The following is a 19047-nucleotide window of genomic DNA, read 5'->3' on the forward strand; positions in this document are numbered from 1 at the left end:
CAGGGCCACAGGCTTTCTTTCCACTGTTACCAGGAAAAGAAAATCATCATCATGGCCTCAGTGATGGAAGCAGCAGCAGATCACTCACTGATAGAAAGAAGTTTATCTTAAAAAACAATTTTTTTTTTTTCCTGGCAGAATCACAGGTTCCAGGGTGAATATGGGCATCAGTTCAACTTCTAATCTTTTAAACTTCCAGCCAAATTATTTTAAGCATTAATAAACTTAAATAAAACATTTTACTTTTCTAGGGAGCTAACATATCTCATAAATTATTTGTTTAAAGCTTTCCCCTGGTTTTCTTACCAAACTTTTCCCCAGGCATTTCTAGACAGGTCCCTTCTCACTCCTTCACACATATACAATACCAGACCTCTATGTCATGCAGGAGAGCAACACATAGGGTCGAGCATCTTCACTTTTCCATTTCATAAGTAAAATAAAAAGATTTTCATTAAAAATAACATCTAGCATATAAAATTAAAACAAGACTTTACCGATTCTGTCCCATTAAAAAATAAATGTTTTAAATATTCCTGGAAATAAGTGAGCCATTGAATGTAAGATACTAAACTTTCCAGGTTTTTTACAGACTAAAACTTGGCACTGGACAATGATTATTTGGAAAAGGAAAACAAAGAATTGAAGTAATAAACAAAAACAAAACAAAACAAAACAAAATGAGGGTGAGGTGAAGCAAATTCAAGTCAATTTAAACTATAACTTGTAGGTGAGATTTTGACACCACCTTTAAATCTCCATACAGAACAAATTCAAAGCTGGATAAACTAGTATTGTAAACCTGATTTTTTGAGACTGAGAGTTTAGGAAAACAAAAATATTTCTACTCTGGCTATAAGTTCAGAAAGGCAACAGCTCAAGGACTTTATTTTCTTGTTTTAAAAATAGAAGTCTACTCAAAAATTTTAATGTCTAAAACATCAATGGCAAATATAGTTTCAGTAATTAAATGAAGCACCTTATCACATTACATGTGCCTTTTTGTTAATGTGGATGCCTATGCTTACTTTTGGTTCATTTAGTGAGCTGAAGAAAAAAAATTTTTTTTTCATCCTTAAGTTCCTAGAATACCGGAATACTGACCCAGATGATTGTGCTATTTCATGTTTATCGAAGATGATTCTGAATTTCACTAAAACCACAAAGGAAACCAAAAGTCCCACATTAATAGTCCCACCAAACAGGAAACAAAAAGCGGAAATTAAGAGCTTGACGAGATAGAAGTGACTTCAGCAAAACAGCCTCAAAGTTTAACCCATCTCCACCTTGACTTAACCCTGGTTCTTACCCTGGTTCCTTCCGGACCCTTCCCCTTCTGTAAGGCAAATAGGAAAGGTGCATGGGTTCAGATAAATACGATTCTAGTTGTGGCTGCTCCACTTTTGAGGACCCAGCCTCAGTTTTCACAGCTGTCGAGTAGGGTCATAATACCTGTCCCTCACTGGGACATTGCCAGGATCACATAAGAATACGCTGTCCCAAGATAAGCGAAAGCCACCAACTTGGGAGGGTTGCCAACAGGACTCAGCTTGGTTCCCCTCCCGGCAAGGCTGGTTCGACCTACAGTCAACAGGAAGCTCCCGGGGCAGGGACAGGATCCCAGCCTCGGAAAGGGGCCAGACGAGAACGTTTTTGGACGGCGACCAGGGTGGTGAGGAGAGTGTGAGCAACGCCTCCCTGGCTCACACGGCTGGGCTGAGATTTTACTATCCACGACAAAGAGTGCGGAAGCACAGTACCGAGAAGCAAACAGCCAACCAAGAAAAACTCAACCCTGCTCTCCCCCACGAAAACAAAGCCCCAAAGCCCTCGGCACGACGGCCCCGGAGCAGAGGGGCACGAGAAAAGGCAGGGGGGCGGAATCGGCGCGCCCCATTCAATCGCCGCGGCAGCCAAGCCGGCCAGCCGCGGGCCCGCGGGTGGGCAGCGGCGCTGCGGGCCTGCTCCGCGGGTGGAGAAGCGCCTCCTCCCCACGCCCCCTCAGCCTGCGCCGCCCCAGGAATCCGCCCCGGACCCCGCCGCCATGTTGGGTCAGGAGGAGTGACCCGGACCCGCCGCCGACCCGGACCCGCCGCCGACCCGGACCTCGGCTGAGCGGCTCTGGGCCCGCGGAGGGGCGGGGGGCGCCGGCGCCGGAAGGCGCGAGAGTCGGGCCAGCGCGGCGCGAGTTCCGGTAAGCGGGCGGTAGCGCGCAGGTAGCCGCAGCCCCCGCCCCGCGCCCGCCCCCACCGCGGAGCGGAGGGGGCGGGGCCGCGAGAGGAGGAGGTGAGAGTGGGGCCGAGGGGTGGGGAGCCCGGGAATTCCCTCCTCCAGAAGTAACGAGTCCCGGGCCGGCTCCGCCGTCGTCGCTGCCGCCTCGCACCCCGCGCTGAGGAGGTGGAGGAGGGAGAGGGCCCCGCGGACGTTGCCTCCGCTCCGCGCCCCCTCCCCGCCGCCCCGAGCCGCAGCAGCAGCAGCGACTCATGCGAACGCGGCCGGAGGGCAGGTAAGGAACCGGCGTGGCCCGGTGAGCAGAGGCAGGCGACCCCGGCCCCAGCAGCGCTAGGCCCTGGCTCTGGCGCCCGCCCGCGCCCGAAGGCGCCGCGGCGGCCGCCGCCGTTCCCCGCCCCCGCCGGCCCGGAGCCGGGAAGTTGGGGAGAAACTTCTCCCCTCCCCCGGCTCGGCCGGCGGGCGTGTCTCCTTGCCCTCGCTACCTGCTCGCCCCCCGACCGGGTCCGGGTCCCGTCCTTCCCGGTCCCGCCCAAGTCCGACTTGAGGTCCTCGGAGCTTTGGGACACCCCCCAATCCCGCATCCTTAAGGATGTGGACCACCGGGCGAGGTTTAGTTTTGCCCCCATGGTTGGTGCCGGGGGCAAGGGAAGCGGCCTTTCTGTCCTAGAGGCTGGACGTCTGTCTGAGTGTCGCCTGATGCCTGTGGCAACTGTGCAGGGAGAGAGGAGGACGGTGTGTGGGGCGAGTGGTGAGCCTCTGGCTTCACTTGGTTTGATTGAAAACCGCAACATGTTGAAAGTTTTTCTTTGTTTTGGGTTGGGGGTTGGGAAGTAGACCATTCAGAGTCCGCTTTTACAGCACCTTGCCACCCCACCTCACGTTCGGTTCTCTGTCCACATGTGTTAAAGAAAATTTTGTTTTAAACGGTGTTTTTCTTCTTGATAACTGTTTCCAGCTTTTGCCGTATTGGGCATGGGACAGTTGTTTCAGGAAGCTTTGGAAAGTCACGTCTGGTGTAGGAATAGCGTTATTTTTTGTTTAATAGTGAGAGGGACACAGTGTAGTTCGGACTTGGTTGAATTATTTTCTGCATAATTGAACATAGAATAACATACAGTCAAATATTTAATAAATTATTAAATAAAAGTGTAGTAGCACCACTGGTGTGTTTTCACTTAGATGATTTAACATGTGTGGTACGATGATAGTATGTATATTCGTTCTTTGTAAAATTATAGTGCCATAAGTATCTAGGTAGTTCTAAGCGTATATAAACCATACTGTTTACTTTCTTTATCCGGTTAAGTTTCTGAAGTTAAATTACACTCTAAGGAAAATATTACTAAATGTGTACTTGTGACCATGTGTTAAATCCAGTAACTAGCACAATGCTTGGCACAGAGTGGACAGGAAGCATTTTGAATGGATAGATGATGAAGGGGTGTCTTGAATTAGAAGCCAACGATCTTGTATGCATCACATATAATAGTCATATATTGTACTGTAAGAAAGTTGTATTTCATCAAGGCCATTTTTCTTACAAATGTGTGAGATCCTGCTCTGTTGACTCTTAATTGTGTCTTAATTTTTGCATACTAGCTAAGTCTCAGTGAAGAATTTAAATACTGGTTGGCAATTCAGAGGGTCCTAAATTTGAAACAACGACAAAAATTGCCTTTGATCTCAATATAAATACAAGATAGTTCATATCCAAGTTTCCAGGATAAAAGATAAAAGGGTTCTTAAAGTATGTACTCTCTTGTAAGCACAGTAATGTTATAATAGCTTTAGTTTTGCAGTTAGTTTTTGCTGACTTAATAAGCCACAAAATTGACTCCTTGCTTTTCAATCGAAAGTGATATTACAGACTTGACCTCTCTTCCTGGGATAGATGGAATTTGTCTTATGATCAAAGTGTAATAGTAATACATGGTTGAAATATTTTTTTTGAGTTTAAGTAATTCTCAAGCTGCAAAAATTAATATTTGTGCAAATGAAACTTATTGTATATAATGACCAAAGAGTAAATATGCTAAAAGAATAGCAGTGACCCAATATAAATGAAATATCACTAATGCAAGATTTGTTTATATTCAAAGTTGAAGTGTGCATCATTTGAAGCTGTAATTTATTACTGTTAATAGTTTTCTTTACAAATATATTTAGTTTTCAACATAGTGAATTAATGCAATGTGGACATTATTTTTTGTGTTAGCATTATATTAAGAAAGAAATTTAATCAAAAATTTTTGAAAAGCAATGACAAACCCTGATGTCTAGAAATGCAAGCTTGGGTGATAAAACTTTATTTTAAACAAACAAAACCTGCAAGGAAGTGGTCTTAAAATACAATTAAAGATGGGAGAAGGGAACAGGCTGTGATTAGGAAAGTTCTTTTAACCTGGTGGTGGTCACAGGGGTGCTGGCCTTAGTATAATTCATTAAGTTGTACATTTGTGTGCTTTTCTAAAACTGTTTTATTTCACATGGAACTTCTTTATTTTTTAAAGAAGCCCATGTGTAATGAAAATAAGGGGCTTGGATTGAGAATTTAGTATTTGGTGGTGAATAACTTTGGAACACTGCCTAGACTCTCCTTTGCAAACAGGATTAGACTTACTAAATCATAATTGTTATATACTGGCTGGTGTTTATAACTGCCTTGAAAATGTTGCATACTCACTTCTAAATGTTCAATAATTGAATAATTTTGAAAAAATTTTAATAAAGTTATGGGTTTTCTATGTTAACTACTTTAATTTTGATTGCAGACACTAGGTTTTACTAATTTATGCATCTTAAAAAAATTTTTATGTATTTTAAGTGATAGCTTAAGTTTAAGTGCTCAGTTTAAGTGTCAGCTATATGTGGCAAACCCCAAACTAGAAGATGTTGTGGGCAACTTTTGCTGCTTCTGAAATGTTGTTGCTCAGTTTATAAATATGCCAAGTAAATAGCAGTAGCATCTTATCCTTTTACCTCTACTAGGAAATCAAAATGTGCTTATTGAAAAATGGATACTATTCTGTAATCAACTACCCTATTTTTCAGAAAAGTAGATAAAATGAAAAAACAGAACTTTATGACATCAAAATAATAAGCATTATTATTTTCAGTTTTATAGAACAGTAATTCTTTAGATCAGTAATTTCAGCCTTAGTTCCAATAGTCTTAGGATGTTGTGAAATTCTCAGTGCAAAATATGTTTACATTTACTTAAATTTTATGAAGATGTATAGTACCTGAGGGGAGAATATGTTTTGTTTTTTTTCTCAAAAGAAAGCAAATGATTGTCTGGTGTTTGAGATTCAGAAAAGCAGAGAATCATTGCTTATGCTACTTTACTTGCATTGTGTAATGTTTACTCACTGTTTTAGATGTCGATGTTGTTGCTTTGCATTGTTGTCAAGTTAAAGAAGAGATCATGCTCTGTGCCAAATTCTTATATCACAGGAACTCTGTCATGTTATAAAGGTGATGTTTGTGCTACTGGCCTTGTTGTGTGGATATTTACAGGAAGTTTTAGTAAGATCTTTCATTGTTCAGAACCCTAAATGGCTTAGGTCACCTTCAGTTCATATTTAAATAGATTTATAATATAACTACAAGTCCTCTAGCAAGGTACGACTAATTTTCTTTAATAATCTATTCCTATTAAGGTATTTTGATGTCTTATCAGTAGTGTGTGCAGCAGTTTGTGTGTGCCTGTGGTAGGGTATGTATTATCTCTTTTCTTCCTCTCAGCTGCTCCAGTGCCACAATTAGGCTGCGTATTGCTCAGCTGCAGCTGCTGGGTGATTATGAACCATCCAGCTCCTGTCTAAACTCAAAGGCAGATTTAGCAAAAGGAGCTATAGTAACTGCAGAGGGTGAAAGAGAAGAGCTGGTGTTGCTGCCAATATCATTTTAATGTGTCTGTATGCCAAGGAATCATTGGCTGCAGCAGCACTACTGTTGTCTCAGAACTAACAGACTTGATAGCAATATATCCTTGTCTGGATTGGGTTTACCTTTAAGATCTTGGAACCCACTTCGGGAAAGACAGAGAATCCTGTAATTGCAGAGTATAGCACAGTGTAGTATGGTACTGATATACTGAATTACAAGCCACTGCGCGTCAACTCCTCCCCACTCCCCATCCCTGGGTAGCAATGCCCTTCACTTGCTGTTGTTTGAGTGTACAGTAAGATTAGAGATTGAAAATTCCTTGACTCATACACAGTATACTCCATTCTGCTTTAAACTGGAATTCTTAGAATAGCTATTGTTGTTTGGAAGGTGGCGTGATTGCTGATGGACTCCCTGCTTTCTCCTAGAAAGTGGAAGAACCTCAAGAAGGATTATTTCTAGAACTAGATACACAAGGCATATCCCCTGTTGCTGCCTGAATTTTACCAGAAGAAACCCTAGATTCTTTTCTCCTCGGTCCTTCACCTTATTCCTGTTGTTTGAGAAGATGAACATTAACAAACACAGACCAGTGTCAGCTATATGTGGCACACCCCAAACTAGAAGGTGCTGTGGGCAACTTTTGCTGCTTCTGAAATGTTGTTGCTCAGTTTATAAATATGTCAAGTAAATAGCAGCAGCATCTTATCTTTTTACCACTACTGTATACTGAAAATCTGGAGACTTTTTTTTTGCTAATCCTGACTTGACTTAGTTGTTCCGGGTTTGGCTAATTTGTGATGGGGGTTAGAGAGCACTCACACTTTTATAACCTAAAGGAAGGAAGAGGAAAGGAAGGAAGAGGTACAGGAAGACTATACACTTGAGTATTATCAAGTACACAGACATAATTAATGACACTGGTGTGATCATCTCTTCCTTTGTGTTCTCACAAAACCCATATGACAGCACATTTTTTGCATTATAACCATTTGTTTCCATGGCTGGACTTATCCTTGACGTAGTGTTCACTGTGGTTAGGACATTTTCATATTAATCCTTGACAAAGCCCCTAGTATAATACAAAGTAAATTTTGAACTGTATTCATGGATGTGTCCGAGCATAGTTATACGACTTCGTAACTACAGATGATTTTTAGACGTGACTAATATTTCAGGTATACCTTTAATAAAATTTTATAAAGTTAACAGTACTTTTTCATAAGTTAAAAGTTAAATGAATTCTTTAGACTTTTGTTTTCAAAGTTTTATTCTAGATAGTGATTTCGTAAAACAATTTAAACAGTCTTGCAAATATGAATTTATAGGTCATTTTGATATTTCTTCTTTTTAAAAATTTTTTGGTTATAGATGGACACAATACCTTTATTTTATTTGTTTATTTTTAATGTGGTGCTAAGGATCAAACCTAGTGTCTCACACATGCTAGGCAAGTGCTCTATTATTGAGCTACATCCCAAGCCCCTCATTTTGATAGTTATAACATTAGTAGAAAGTTTTTTAGTATGTTTTATTTTAAAGATTTTTATTTTGTTGAATATAGAAAGTCTAAGATATAAAAAATATAAAAATCCTAGATTTTTCTGAAATGCATTTGCTATTTTATCATGTTAATAGTAAGTCAGTAGTATGTGTTTGTGTTTGCCTAGGACAGAAAGGAAAATAATTTTTTTTTTAAATTTTTTTATGCCATAATATGTGTAAAGGAATGCATAGTTGATATGTCTGGTAGATTATTAGGGGTGGGGACAGGGATAGGAAAGGCTCAGGAAAGGACTGACCACTGAAATGTGGCCTCTCTCCTAGCAATGTATAGACTCTAGGTTTTGCTTCAGCTGACTACAGAGGATAGTCACTCTCTGATGTTTTTGGTATAACTTTCAGTTTCTTGTCATTAAGTCAAAGTTGGGGTAAGGTGGAAGAAGTTGGCTTTTGTGTATGTTAATACTTGCAATTGTTCCATAGCAAGTGTATTGATTTCTAACTTTTGTTTTGATGTGATTAGTATTTTACAGATAACGATACTTTAAAAAATAATAGCAGTCAGGTGTTTGGAAAGCAGCAGAGAAGGAAATATAACATAATAAGGAAAGAACTAGAATGAAGAAGAAAATCTGGGTTGTAATTTCACTTCTAACAATAACAAGCTGTGTAGCTTTGGTAAATTCAGTAAACTTCCTAGACTATTTGAAGTAAGAAGTAATTAGGCAAAATTGTTTCTAATAGTCTTTCAACCTTATGTAAATTTGGACTTTTGCTAGAGTTGCAATTTTTGTGATATTGATAAAATTTCAAGAATGTTTTAGTTCAAAATTTGTGGTAAGATTAGACATCAGGTAAATAAAAATTATAATAAAAAAACTGACCCATGGACTTTAGCACTGAACTTTCTCAAGCAAGTAGTATTATTCCATTTGTTATGTGAACATTTATTGACCCTGTCATGTGATAAAAACTGCTATAATTTATTATTATGAAAAATGATTTCAACATGAATGACTGCCATTCTCTAGGAATTCACAGTTCAGTAGAATTGGCTTTGATTATGAGGATGTTATACATTTTGTAAGTTGGTAGATCTTTTTAGTGAGATAATTCATTACAATACTTTCGGGTTTTGATGGCATTAGGTTTGTGATACCTCTGATAGTTTAATAAGATCCTTTGCACTAGACAGATTTAGCCTCAAGTAAATTGATTAAATTTTCTAGGCAGGAAAATTTGATTAAATGTTATTCCAGGCGTTAGTTCATTACAGATGTTTGTGAATGAGATATATGGGCTTTTATAGATATTTTAGTATAAAAAGATGATTGAAAGGCTTTTAAAAAACATTTCGTATTTATGTTACAATAATATCATAAAATGATGCTTTCATTATGCTCTTAAAGCAGATAGTTCCAAAGTCAGTTAACAGGTAATCATAGCTATTTGGATGAGAACTTTGTCGCAGTGTATCAGGAAAATAGCTATTATGAAAACTCAATTCTCTTTTTTTTAATTGACCAAAGTGTAGACTACTTGTTCTGAATATTTTTCTTTAACACATGTGGTTAATAATTGGAATAAAATAAGCATGAGCATTTGAAGAGGGTTAGCATTTGAAGGTTTGCAAAATAGATTTCTGAAAAAAGAATAAAATTATAAATAGTATTCCCAAAGTTTGTCATTTAGTTCTTTGAAAATGAAAATCTATTTTGCCAGAAAAAGTCTCTTTTGTGACATAATCCTTCTTGGTTAAATTTTTAGGTAATTCATTGGAGTTAACATTTTAAAAAATCATAAAAAGCCAGACAGGTATCATGGTGTTTCAGGGGTTAATTTGTACTCTTTTTTTTTTTTTTTTAGTTGTCCATGGACCTTTCATTTTTATTTATATGTAGAACTGAGAATCAAACCCAGGGCCTCACACATGCTAGGAAAGCACTCTACCACTGAGCTACAACTCTAACCCCATCTGTACGCTTCTTAAATATATGAAATATTTGTCCTCCAAATGCTGCACTTATGAGGTGGATAAGCCTATAGTCTTGTCACTCACCCTTGCTCCCCACTTTTCCAGCCCCTATTTAAAAATCACTGTTATGCATTCAGTATTAAAATGCTAAGACTCTCCCAGTTATGCCTTGTTAGGCTGACTTTAAGCATAGCCTTAAAGTCCCTAGTTGCTACCACCCACTAGCTAGGGACTGTGGCCTCCAGGCTAACCCTGTAGGACTGTGTGAAGTGTCAAAAGATTTGGAATGAAAATAGTAGAAAAGGACTTGGGAAAATAAGTAGTGACAAATCAGTGTTTATAGTTTTCCCTTCTTTGACCTTTTCTATTTCCCATCTCTTCTCTAAGACTTTGGAAGGAAGGAAGCCTATTGTATGACAGGTGTGGTGGATGCTACCCTTTCATGTGCATATCACAGTTAGCTTAAATATTTGAATTGTTTCTAGAATACACAGAAAAATTGTGGCAAAGGTAGGTATTTATTACAGTTGAAGTAACAGGATCAGAAAATATATGTGATTTGCTAAGGTCACATAACTAGTGATTGGACAGAACTTGGATTTGAATCTAGAGCTTTATTCCTTAGGAATAAGGAACAGTGATTGAAAGGACAATTTCTTCTTTCTTTTCCACTACATTATACATTTGAATTGAAAACAGAAAATTTTCAGTGACTTATACTTTCTTTTTTTAAAAAAAAATTTTTTAAGAGAGAGAGAAAGAGAAGAAAGAGAAAATTTTTTTTTAATATTTATTTTTCAGTTTTAGGTGGACACAACATCTTTATTTTATTTTTATGTGGTGCTGAGGATCGAACCCAGCGCCCCGCGCATGCCAGGTGAGTGCGCTACCGCTTGAGCCGCATCCCCAGCCTCTTATACTTTCTTTTTAATGGATGTGGCTTTGCAGTACATGTTTCATAATAGATGTCAGTATTAATTCATTAGCAGAAAAAGACTGATTATTGCACTAACTAGACTTTAAAGTGCTACTCTTTTGTAAGTTTGGCTTTATAATGGAAAATGATATACTAAGTCCAAAGCATTGTTTTTTCTCTTTTTACAAAATAAAATGTTTAGCCCAGCCAGCCATGTGGTGGTACATGCCTGTAATCCCAGCAACTCAGAAGGTTGAGGCAGAAGGATAGAAAGTCCAAGGCCAACCTCAGCAATTTAGGCCCTAAGCAACTTACTGAGACCATGTCTTAAAATAAAAAGTTAAACCTCCAGGGGATGTGATTCTTAGTAAAGTACCCCTGGGTTCAAATCCCAGTACTAAAAAAGGAAAGAAAAAAGTATTTAGCCTAGATTTACAGAAAGAAAATCCTTAGTGTGTTTTCCCAACCAAGTGCCCCCGCATCTTTATTTAATTCACCAAAGAAACAAGCATGCAAAAGATGGGTTATTACACTAAGTAAACTGTAGCAAATTCTGCCCTTTTGTAGGTTTGGATTTGTGTGGTCTATGTATAGTCTGTATGTATAATGTAGTCAGTACCCCTGCCATGTGCAAATATATACACTATATTTATATATGTATGTGGATATAGTTTATGTTAACTGAATCTTCTGACTTAAAAGATGATCAAATGATTACTATACAATGTTGCCTTCATTTCTACTAGTAGATATAATTTTTTCCTAGATGAGGTAGTAGAGATAGATAGAAGGTCTTGCTACCTAATGGTTCTTTGTCACATTTTAAGACATGTGCTGCAGATAGAGGCACTTACTAACGTGCCCTATCAGTAGGATAGTGATTTCCTATTTACGCAGACATTCAAGGCTGCATTTGGAGGAAACAATAGGATTCCTCTAAACTGGTTGATTTCTTTAATTTTTATTATCTTCCATACTTATTTGTTTCTATAAATCCTATTGTTTACATGAATTCCTCACCATCTGGAAGAATATTCTTGTCTAAAGCTTAAATGGAAATTTTGTTTGCTACTGTTTTGCCACTGTGTCAAGTTCTTGAATTGACAGTAATTTCCTTCACCACCTTAAAAGACTTTTCTTCATTGACTTCCTTTTATTTCTTCACTTGTATCTCTGAAGAATATACCCTTTGTCCTCCCTAATAAGCTGGAGCATTGTTTTCTAGTGGACTACCAGCTATACTTTGTAGCACTATTGTCCCATTGAGAATATCCACAGTGCAACTCCTTCTTGCTGGCCAACAGTTCATCATTGCCCAAGCTTAAATCTTTATATAAAGGTTGGCAGATAAATTTTACACTTCTGTTATTGAAATGACTGCCACTGGAATTTAAGCTGCATGAGGGAAGGAATTTTTATTTTGACTACTGAAGTTATTCCAAACATCCAGAACAGTGACACTTTTTTTTAATGTGTGCAGTTTTTTCTTTTTTTAAATTGGCGTATTATAGTTATAATTTGTTATAATATTCATACAGCATACAATAAAACAGTATAATTTGATCAATTTCATTCCCCAGTACCTCCCATTTCCCTTCCCTCCCTCCTTTTCCTCTATTCTATTAGTCTTCTTTTTTTTTTTTTTAATTTGTTCTAATTAGTTATACATGATGGTAGAATGCCTTTTGACACACACAGGATGTCTGTCTCATTCTACCCGTCTTCCCATCCCCACATCCTCACCCTTCCCTTCACTGCCTTCTGCACAATTCAAAGTTCCTTCATTTTCCCCTACCTTCCCCCAATGGATCAGCATCTACTTATCAGAGAAAACATTTGGCCTTTGGTTTTTTTGGGACTGGCTATTTTCATTTAGCATGATGTTCTCTAGTTCCATCCATTTACCTGCAAGTGCCATAATTTTATTCACTTTTAAGGCTGAGTAATATTCCATTGTGTATATATACCACAGTTTCTTTATCCATTCATCTATTGAAGGGCATCTAGGTTGGTTCCACATTTTAGCTGTTGTGAATTGAGCTGCTATAAACATTGATGGCTGTATCACTTAGTATGCTGATTTTAAGTCCTTTGGGTATAAACCAAGGAGTGGGATAACTGGGTCAAATGGTGGTTCCATTCCAAGTTTTCTGAGGTATCTCCATACTGCTTTCCAAAATGGTTGCACCAATTTGCAGTCCCACCAGCAGTTTATGAGTATATCTTTTTCCCCAAATCCTTGCCAACACTTATTGCTTGTATTCTTGAAAATTGCCATTCTGACTGGAGTTAGATGAATCTTACAGTAGTTTTGATTTGCATTTCTCTAATTGCTAGAGAGTATGAACATTTTTCCATATGTTTGTTGATGGATTCTATTTCTTCTTTGAAATATCTGTTCAGTTGTTCAGTTCCTTAACTCATTTATTGATTTTTTTTGGGGGGGAATGTTAAGTTTTTTGAGTTCTTTATATGTCCTGGAGATTATTAGTGCTCTGAGGTAAAGATTTTTTTCTCACTTTGTAGGCTCTCTCTTCACATTATTAATTGTTTCCTTTGCTGAGAAAAAACTTTTCAGTTTGAATCCATCCCATTTGTTGATTCTTAATTTTACTTTTTGTGGTTTAGATGTCTTGTTAAGGAATTCAGGTCCTAAGCTGACATGATGAAAATTTGGGCCTGCTTTTTCTTCTTGAAAGTGTTTCTTTTAGTGTCTAAGTATTTGATCCACTTTGAGTCAATTTTTGTGCAGGGTGTGAGATAGAGGTTTAATTTCATTTTGCTACTATGGATTTCTAGTTTTCCCAGCACCGTTTGTTGAATAGTCTATCTTTTCTCAATATGTTTTTGGTGCCTTTGTCTAGTATGAGACAACTGTATTTATATGGGCTTATCTCTGTGTTTTTTATTTTGTACCATTGGCCTACATGTCTATTTTGGTACCAATACCATGCCATTTTTGTTACTGTTGCTCTGTAGTATAAGTTAAGGTATGATATAGTGATGCCTCCTGCTTCACTCTAACTAAGGATTGCTTTGGCTATTCTGGGTCTCTTATTTTTCCAAATGAATTTCATGAATGCTTTTTCTAGTTCTATGAAGAATGTCATTGGAATTTTAATATGAATTGCATTAAATCTGTATAATAACTTTGATAGTATAGTCATTTTGACAGTATTAATTCTGCCTATCCAGGAGCATGGGAGATCTTTCTATCTTCTGTAGTTTTCTTCAATTTCTATCTTTAGTGTTCTGTAGTTTTCATTGTACAGGTCTTTCACCTCTTTTTTTTTAAATTATTTTTTTAGTTTTCGGCGGACACAGCATCTTTCTTTGTATGTGGTGCTGAGGATCCAACCCGGGCCGCACGCATGCCAGGTGAGCATGCTACCGCTTGAGCCACATCCCCAGCCCCTTTCACCTCTTTTATTAGATTGATTCTCAAGTATTTTTTATTTTTTTGAAGCTATCGTGAATGGGGTAATTTTTCCTAATTTCTCTCTCAGAAGATTTCATCACTGGTGTATGGAAATGCATTTGATTTTGGGGTGTTGATTTTATATCCTACTTTGCTGAATTCATTTTATTCTAAAAGTTTTCTGGAGGAATTTTTTTGGATCTTCTAGATATAGAATCATGTCATCAGCAAATAGTGGTAGTTTGAGTTCTTTACCTATTTGTATCCCTTTAATTTCTTTCTTCTGTCTAATTGCTCTGGCTAGAGTTTCAAGGATGCAGTTGAATAGAAGCGGTGAAAGAGGACATCCTTGTCTTGTTCCAGTTTTCAGAGAGAATGCTTTCATTTTCTCTATTTAGAATGATGTTGGCCTTGAGTTTAGCATAGATAGCTTTTACAATGTTGAGGTATATTCCTACTATCTCTAGTTTTTCTAGTGTTTTGAACATGAAGCTGTGTGCTGTATTTTGTCAGATGCTTTTTCTGCCTCTTGAGGTAACATATGATTCTTATTTTTAAGTCTATTAATATGATGAATTACATTTATTGATTTCCATGTGTTTAACCAACCCTGCATCCCTGGGATAAACTCCACTTGATCGTGGTACACTCTCTTTTTTATATGTTTTTGTATGCGATTTGCCAGAATTTTATTGAGAATTTTTGCATCTGTGTTCATCAGGGATGTTGGTCTGAAGTTCTCTTTCCTTAATGTATCTTTGTCTGGTTTTGGTGTCAGGATGATACTAGCCTCATAGAATGAGTTTTGAAGGGTTCCCTCCTTTTCTATTTCATGGAATAATTTGAGGAGTATTGGTATTAATTGTTCTTTGAAGGTTTTACAGAACTTGGCTGAGAATCTGTCTGGTCCTATTCCTTTCTTGGTTGGTAGGCTTCTATTTTATTGCTTGAAATTGATCTGTTTAAATTTTCTTTGTCTTCCTGATTCAATTTGGGTAGTTCATATGTCTGTAGAAAAATGTTGATGTCTTCAAGATATTCTATTTTATTAGAGTATAAATTTTCAAAATAGGTTCTTTTTTAAAAAAATTATTTTTTAGTTGTAGTTGGACACAATACCTTTATTTACTTATTTTTATGTGTGCTGAGGATCGAACCCAGGGCCTCACACGTGCTAGGTGAGTGCTCTACCGCTGAGCCACAACCCCAGCCCAAAATAGGTTCTTATTATATGTATTTCAGTAATGTTTTTCATGATATTTTCTTTTTCTTCATGAATTTTAGTGATTTGAGCTCTCTCTCCCCTTTTCTTCGCTAGCGTGGCTGAGGGTTTATCAATTTTATTTATTTTTTCAAAGAACCAACATTTTGTTTTGTCAATTTTTTCATTTGTTTTAATTTCATCTCTGATTTTAATTATTATTTCCTGTCTTTGACTACTTTTGGTATTGATTTTGTTCTTTTTCTGGGGCTTTGAAATGTAATGTTAGGTCATTTATTTGTTGACTTTTTATTCTTTTAATGAGTGACCTTAATGCAATGAACTCTCCCTTTAGCACTGCCTTCGTAGTGTCCCAGATATTTTGAAAAGATTGTTCATTCCTTTGGTTTGTATCTCTGTGCCTTCGTCTATTCCAATAAATCTTAAATTTGGTCTTTTATGTTATGCCATTTTTCTTGGAAGTTCTGTTCATGGTTTCTTACCATCTTCTTTGTGCGGTTGACTTAATTTCCAGAGTATATATTTTGTCTTCATTCCTGAGGTTCTGTCTTCTAAGTGGTCTAGTCTGTTGGTGATACTTTCCATTGAAATTTTAATTTTGTTCATTGTTTCCTTAATTTCAAGAATTTCTGGTTGTTGTTTTTTTCCACAATCTAACTCTATTGAAATGATCTTTCACTTCCTGTATTTTCTCTTTGATTTTACTCCTTGTACTACCTTTAATTCAGATCAGCTTAACTATGTACATTTTAAATTCCTTCTACTGTGTTATCTATGGATTCTATTGTTGGAACATCTTGGTTTGTTTGAGGTGCTTTGTTCCCTTGTTTTTTCATGTTGTTTGTGTGTCTTCCCATCTAGTGGTATGGATCTGAGGCAGTAGTTTCTACCTTGTAATCTTATAGTGTCCCTGAAGGCTTCTAGTACCTTACCTTTAAGGGAGAGACTAATAGTAACAACACCCAATGCAAACAATATACTTTTAAACAAAATAGTTCCTATTAAGGCTTCTACAGTTTTGTCGCAATGAACAGAAATAATATGTTAAATTATTGTCTACAATGTAAACAGTAAGTCTACTGAAAGGGTTTACAGTTTCTAATGATGGACAGTGAAGGAACAGAAGTAGTGTAAGATGTGATATTTATGAGGGAGAAAGAGAGAAGATAAAGGTAAAAATTTATAGTAAGAACAAGGGGGGAATTAATAGAGGTTGGCTGTTAGTATGAGAGAAGAGAATCCAGGGAGACAGGTAGGTGAGAGAAAAAAATATATACAGATTTTAAAGAATAAAATAAATAATCAAAAAGTAAAAATATAAGAATACACAGAAAATCTGTATTATACTATTCAGACATTCCATTTCTCAATAAATTGATGCATGAAAAATATTTAAATTCTAAGATGATAGAGATGTGAGAGAGGGGGCAAAAGAAAAAAAAAAAGGTAAAGTCTCAATGGAAAATTGAATGATAGCTTCCATTGGCTTTCAAAAAATTTCTCAGCTTCCCTTCTCTGATGATAGGTGGAGTTGTCTGAAGTTTGATGGTAGGTCCAGTCCAGTTTCCTGGGACCTGTTGGGTGGTGAGCCAATAGCAAGATGCCCTCACGCCCTTTTCCAGTCTTCCCCACCATTGTAGCTGGCCTCCTCTGTCCCTGTGTACTTCAGGACTCACTAAGCTGTAGACAGCCCAGTTTTCTCCAGCTGAGTTCCCCGCAGCAAACTGCCCCAAGTCTCTGGTGTTCCATGGGTTTGCTGCTAGACCCAGACTGACCCACATAAGCCCAGCTACAATCTGATGGACCTGGGCTTCAGATTTCCCCAGGCTCTGCCTTGCTACAGTCCCTCAATCTCAATTCCTCCATTTCAACTTGCAAGGAGAACACCAGGAACGTGCTCACACAAAGGAACAACACTACAAATAGGCAGCCAGATGGTGGCCACTAGCACACCCAGCAGAAAGACCTCAGATGCAACCAGATTTGCAGCTCCCCGACAATATATCTCCAGGCCCTGGCTGGTGTCTCCAAACTGAAGCCCCGCCCCCCAGATGTGGGTGGTAGTAGCAGCGGCAAACTTGGAGGCCCTAGATGGTGTCCCAAAATGGTGGTGGCCACGTCTAATCAAACCTGTGGGTACTTTGTCAGTGGACTTCTGGGTAGTGGGCAGCAGGTGATCCACTGGCAGTCTGTGGGCAGTCTGCAGGCAGGAGATCTGCAGGTGGACATCGGGCTGTGGGCAATGTGCAGGCAAGAGGTGGGCAGATGGGCAAATGGCTGATGATAGGTAAAAGTCATCTAACGATCTGTGCTCAAAAGGCGGGGGATTTGCTGGTAGATGGCAGGTGATCACGGAGGGCAAATGAGGGGTAGCCAGGGATCAGTGGGCAGTAAGGCTGCCTTTCAGAGGAACAGTATTTCCTCTGGTTGAATCCAGAATCATGGAGTGACAAGGAATGTAGCCTCTCTTTAAGTCCACCATCTTGGATCTCCCTGATGGTGACACTTTTGAAGTATTTTTGAATGCAGGAAAGTGTAACAGTCAGCTAGTAGTGTCTGCCTACCATCAGCATATCAACAAATAACTCCTCACTAAACTCAGGCAATAATCATTTTTTTTTTTTTAACTTTGGAGTGGCAGACCTAGTACTAAGCTAGTAGCATTAATAAGCAAGTAAATTCAAATAAACAATCTACTGGAGTCTGATATAGAAACTGGTTTGATTTGGCAGTGACTTGTAAATGTTAAGAGAAGTAGAACTTAAATTATTCCTAAGGACAATTATCCATTTACAATAAGTGGGTTATGTTTATTTTTTAAGTTTCTTATTCTGTAAATATATGTCTAGAATTATGCTTCTTAAGCACTCAGTACCTCTTACAATTATAGTATGTGAGCAATTTATATGGCTATCTGTTCATAAGGAGAGCTAGTCCCTGGCAGGACAATCTAGTTCCCCAAAACAACTTCACACCCAAGAAGGGGGAGGATGGATTTTTGGTAGACAGTTAGCTATGTCTGTCTGCCACAGGTTGGGACAGGAAATAACCTAGCAGTTACAGTTAGCCATCTGTATGAAAATACACTAATTTTATAAACAGAGTATTTTTTTGAAAAAGTTGGCCATAAGTGAACTTCCTTATTTCAGGCTTCAGTATTTCTAAAGAAGCAAACTATGTATGATAGAAGACTTCATAACTCAGACCTTCTTGAAGTTTGTTTTCTAAAGCAGAGTGTCTGATAAATTTAATTTTGTATTTTTAGGTGGGAAAAGAATCTAGAAAGATATTAGTTGTTCTAATTTTAACTTAATTAGAACCAATAGAAAAAATAAGCTAGTGATATCTAAATTCTAGAAAGAATCTTTGGAGATAAGGGGCAATGCCATCATGAGTTTTATTAAAAGTATCAGGGAAGAGAATTCTCTATATTACTATGTGTGCCTTAGATTTCAGGAATCATGAGAAAAGCAGTAAGAATATGATGTAAGATTCTAATAATGTACCACCCAAAGGAATGAAAAGTCTAAAAATGCTCCAAACATTTTATAGGTAAAGTACAAGCACTCTGGTAGGAGAGGGAGTTCAGAGTTAGACTAGGATTGTTTCTGTATTTACTCAGCACTTCTGGTAATTGAGGAAAGACATTAAGTAGTCATATCAAAGAATTTGATGGGGGTGGTAGCAGGTAGAAATTAATAGTGAAGCTGACATTCCCTCTCTCCCACTATGTTACTTCACCACCTTTCCTTTCACTACTCCATTAGCTACTCCTATTGGGGCTTGCTCTGTTGTGTTTTTGATGAATGTAAATAGGAGGAGGAACTCATAATAATTAAAGTCAAGTAGAAGAGAGGGTCATGAACCTGTTAGTATATATTTTTAGATATATT

At 37.9% G+C, this 19047-nt stretch overlaps 1 protein-coding gene across 3 annotated transcripts in view; it reads left to right on the forward strand.

The window, feature by feature from the left end:
* The first annotated feature begins 2080 nt into the window (after positions 1–2080).
* The window catches only part of Yes1 (YES proto-oncogene 1, Src family tyrosine kinase), a 72517-nt gene continuing 55550 nt past the window's right edge, over positions 2081–19047 (forward strand). Inside the window, exon 1 of one of the 3 annotated variants that reach the window (XM_046438540.2) lies at positions 2081–2194. The gene's annotated coding sequence lies outside the window, so the exon portion shown is untranslated. Of the gene's footprint in view, positions 2195–2267; positions 2287–2317; positions 2507–19047 lie in introns of those variants that run through there. The other 2 variants (XM_046438538.2, XM_046438537.2) reach the window with 2 other exon arrangements.

The sequence above is a fragment of the Marmota monax genome, unplaced genomic scaffold, assembly GCF_021218885.2.
Source record: "Marmota monax isolate L192 unplaced genomic scaffold, Marmota_monax_Labrador192_F-V1.1 WCK01_AAM20220418_F8-fsc00232, whole genome shotgun sequence".
Classification (NCBI taxonomy): domain Eukaryota; kingdom Metazoa; phylum Chordata; class Mammalia; order Rodentia; family Sciuridae; genus Marmota; species Marmota monax.